At 51.9% G+C, this 4,106-nt stretch overlaps 1 non-coding gene and 1 pseudogene across 1 annotated transcript; both read left to right on the top strand.

The window, feature by feature from the left end:
* The first annotated feature begins 3,608 nt into the window (after window positions 1–3,608).
* LOC149579106 (5.8S ribosomal RNA) lies at window positions 3,609–3,762 on the top strand. The gene has a single exon (XR_016357804.1). It is a non-coding gene; the product is annotated as a 5.8S ribosomal RNA (ribosomal RNA).
* A 224-nt stretch (window positions 3,763–3,986) lies between these two features.
* LOC149579107 (25S ribosomal RNA) overlaps window positions 3,987–4,106 on the top strand; it is a 2,316-nt pseudogene continuing 2,196 nt past the window's right edge.

Below are 4,106 nucleotides of genomic sequence, written 5' to 3' on the forward strand. Positions count from 1 at the left end.
TACAAGGGGAGAGGTGGTTGCCGCGAGCCTCTCCCGTGCCCCCCTCATTGATTCAACGCCGCTGTCAGGGCGGATGGAAATGTCAGATTTTGAAATGGTGGACGCCGACGTTGAATCAATTAGAGGGGCATGAAGCCCACCCTCGAGGGTGCTATTCCTGGACTCTTCTTTAGATCATGTATTCTTGTCACTCAGCTAGCGCAATTTCAAAAAAAGGTTTGGCAGTGGTTGCCAGCCCCTCACCGTGTCTACTTGGTGATTTTAAAACTCTATCTAAAATGGGAGCCCTCGTCTTTTGCACCTCCGTCCGGTGTTGCTCAGGTATTGCACAAATTTTTGCCATCGGCGTGAATCCCCCAACGAATGCCTACACGCTTGGACCCTCTCTTAGATCACCTTCTTTAATCACTCGACCGACGCAATTACGAAAGAGACTTGGCAGCGGTTTCCATTCTACAGCGCGTCCGTTCTGCGATTTCGAAGTTAATCTAATGGCGAGCCCTTGTCTATAGCCATGAGGTGGGTACTTGGCGCTCTAGCAAAATTTTTTGTGAGCCTATCGCGGCTAATATGGGAGAGGTGGTTTCCGCGAGCCTCTCCCGTGCCCAGCTCATTGATTCAACGCCGCTGTCAGGGCAGATGGATATGTCAGATTTTGAAACGGTGGACGCCGACGTTGAATCAATTGGAAGGGCATGAAGCCCACCTTCGAGGGTGCTATTCTTGGACTCTCCTTTAGATCATGTTTTCTTATCACTCAGCTGGCACAATTTCGGAAAAAGGTTTGGCAGCGGTTGCCAGCCCTCACCACGTCTTCTTTGTGATTTTAAAACTCGATCTAAAACAGGAGCCCTCGTCTAGCACCTCCGTCCGGTGTTGCTCGGGTATTGCATAAATTTTTGCCATCGGCGCGATTACCCCAACGAATGCCCTATGCTTGGACCCTCTCTTAGATCACCTTTTTCGATCACTCGACCGATGCAATTATGGAAGACACTTGGTAGAGGTTGCCATTCTACACCGCGTCTGTTCTGTGATTTTGAAGTTGATCTAATGGCGAGCCCTTGTCTCTAGGCATGAGGTGGGTGCTTGGCGCTCTAGCAAAATTTTTTTGCGTGCCTTTCACGGCTACAATGGGAGAGGTGGTTTCCGCGAGCCTCTCCTGTGCCCCCCTCATTGATTCAACGCCGCTGTCAGGGCGGATGGATATGTTAGAATTTGAAACGGTGGACACCGACGTTGAATCAATTAGAGGGGCATGAAGCCCACCCTCGAGGGTGCTATTCCTGGACTCTCCTTTAGATCATGTTTTCTTGTCACTCAGCTGGCGCAATTTCAGAAAAAGGTTTGGCAGTGGTTGCCAACCCTCACTGCGTCTACTTGGTGATTTTAAAACTCAATCTAAAACAGGAGCCCTCGTTTAGCACCTCCGTCCGGTGTTGCTCGGGTATTGCATAAATTTATGCCATCAGCGCGAATCCCCCAACGAATGCCTATGCTTGGACCCTCTCTTAGATCACCTTCTTTGATCACTCGACCGACGTAACTACGGAAGAGACTTGGCAGCGGTTGCCATTCTACAGCGCGTCTGTTCAGCGATTTCGAAGTTGATCTAATGGCGAGCCCTTGTCTCTAGCCATGAGGTGGGCGCTTGGCGCTCTAGCAAAATATTTTGCATGCCCATCGCGTAAAAAGCATGTTTTCTAGTCACTCAGCTGGTGCAATTTCAGAAAAAAGGTTTGGCAATGGTTGCCAGCCCTCACCACGTCTTCTTGGTGATTTTAAAACTCAATCTAAAACGAGAGCCCTCATCTAGCGGCTCTGTGCCAACTCGATTGGCACAACATTGGGAAATGGTTCGACAGCGGTTGTCGTTCCAATGTGTCATCGAGGGATGCCTTGGAAAGTGGCCTTTCAAGGGTGAGCTCGCGTCTAGCCCTTGGATTGTGCATCGCGTCACAAGTGAATGGGGAGATCTCTCTGTGAACGGTAGCACTGTGATTGCAAGAGAAAATTGACTTAGTCGGAGCATTGGCCTCGGGCCATTGTGACGGCCTTGCAATTTCTCTTTAATTGCAACCTATGTTTGCGCAGTAGCAGAGTTTGCATGTAAGATGGGCCTTGTTCTTGAGAGTTCTAGGAGATGACCTCCGAAACTTTTGGATTGGGCCCCTTCAAGGTGAAATTCATCCAGCTGATCGGATGAAGCTCGATGTGCTTGTATCTATTCCGAGACGGTAATGATGGTCATTAATTTGTGGCAGTGAGTATTATCCCATTCGGTAATCACAATGGTGGAGCTGGTGGGAAGTACTTGTCGCTTTGTTTTGATGGATATACCCTATATGTAGGTGTCTGCACGGCTTGCAATACACTGCACATTTGGTGTTCGATTCTAAGATGCGCTTGTTGCTGAGTGTGTATGGAGTTGTATCTTTTAGCCAAGGGCTCCGTCTCATTGGCACGTTCTATCATTGCATTTTTATCCTGCCCGGACGGCAAGAAGGAAAGAGATGGTTCGGTTCCACGGGTGCATTGCTCGACGTCCCTAATTTCATCAAGGGTCCACTCTCCACCCTAAGTTTTTGCCGATCGGTAGAGCCTTGGGATTGAGAGGGGGACCGGCGAAAGGTTTGGTTGCTGCATAATTTATTCGCTAGTGCATTCTCGGTGCGTGCTCGCCTCTTCACTGTCTCATCCTACAGAAGTGCATGGCACTGTCGTGACAGCCTTTGTGGTCCGGGCCAGTAGAAGCGTAGAGTATTACCGATAATTTTTGTTTGGATGCAGAAACTCTCCAAGCCCTGTCCTGCCCTGTGCGACGATCCGAATGGCTGTGGCTCGTGGGTTCTGCGGGAGATACTCTTCTTCAGCTCCCCCCTAAAGAGAGCATCATTGTCGGTTCGAGACCCTGAATCGTGTAGGGGATGGAGCTGGCCTCCTCCCCGCCCCCGAAATCTCGGCGACGTGCGGACACTCGGCCCTGCAGCGATGTGCTAGACGGCCATGCTACGGGTCCAGCGTCATCGAGGTCGAGGGTCACATCGAATGCCCGTGATCGAAAGCGTGGATTCCCCGCGGAGTGAAGAAGAGACTCAAATGCAATCTAGATTAGGATCGGTGCCTTCGAACGACATCCGCGTCGGAGCGAGAGGTCTCTACTCGGTTGCAGTTCAGAGGGGGTCTGGGCCTCGTCCCCCGTTGAGATTTCACGGTCCGATCACGTGCGTGGCACTGTGCCAGGGATTTGTCATTTCGACGGCGGCAAGTCGGGACTGCTGCAACACCCCGTTGCCTTGCCCAGGTGTGTTGACTCATCGCTCAGAGCGTTCTGTGTTTAGGATGGGTGCACTCGCATGATTTGCGGGGCAGGGGCCCCGTCCACTGACACGGCTCTCCCATGCGTCGCCTCCCACCTTTGCGAGGGGATGGTGTGGGGACACACCACAGCATTCCTCGTCGCACCCATTGGGTGCTCAGGGTTCGGGATGTGTCAACACCCAACAACACACGGGTGCATCGCGCACCTTAGAAATCCAAAGAACGAAGCGCGAGCCAGCGCCTTGCGCGCTTGGGTCACCGAAAGGCAAAAAAAAAAACAAAATCAAGACTCTCGACAACGGATATCTCGGCTCTCGCCACGATGAAGAATGTAGCGAAATGCGATACTTAGTGTGAATTGCAGAATCCCGTGAATCATCAAGTCTTTGAACGCAAGTTGCGCCTGAGGCCTCAGCCAAGGGCACGTCTTCTTGGGCATCGCACTACAAAATTTTGCCCTCCCCGACGAGGAGCGAAGATGGCCATCCATGTCTGCAAGTGGCACGCGGTCGGCTGAAATGAGCACGAGGTCCGTCGATCCGTCATGACGAGCGGTGGCTCGCAAAGGCCGACGTTGGTTTGCGCCGATCGAACGATTCCTCGCGAGGAACTTTATTCTGGGCTCAGCGGCCCGCCGCAGTGCGGGCATTGCTGCATCTCTACCGCGTCCCCAAGTCAGGCGTGAGTACCTACTAAGTTTAAGCATATCAATAAGCGGAGGAAAAGAAACTTACCAGGATTCCCCTAGTAACGGCGAGCGAACCGGGAAGAGCCCAGCATGAAAA

Source organism: Cupressus sempervirens, chromosome 1 (genome assembly GCF_028749045.1).
Source record: "Cupressus sempervirens isolate cs-2001-9-10 chromosome 1, ASM2874904v1, whole genome shotgun sequence".
Lineage (NCBI taxonomy): Eukaryota > Viridiplantae > Streptophyta > Pinopsida > Cupressales > Cupressaceae > Cupressus > Cupressus sempervirens.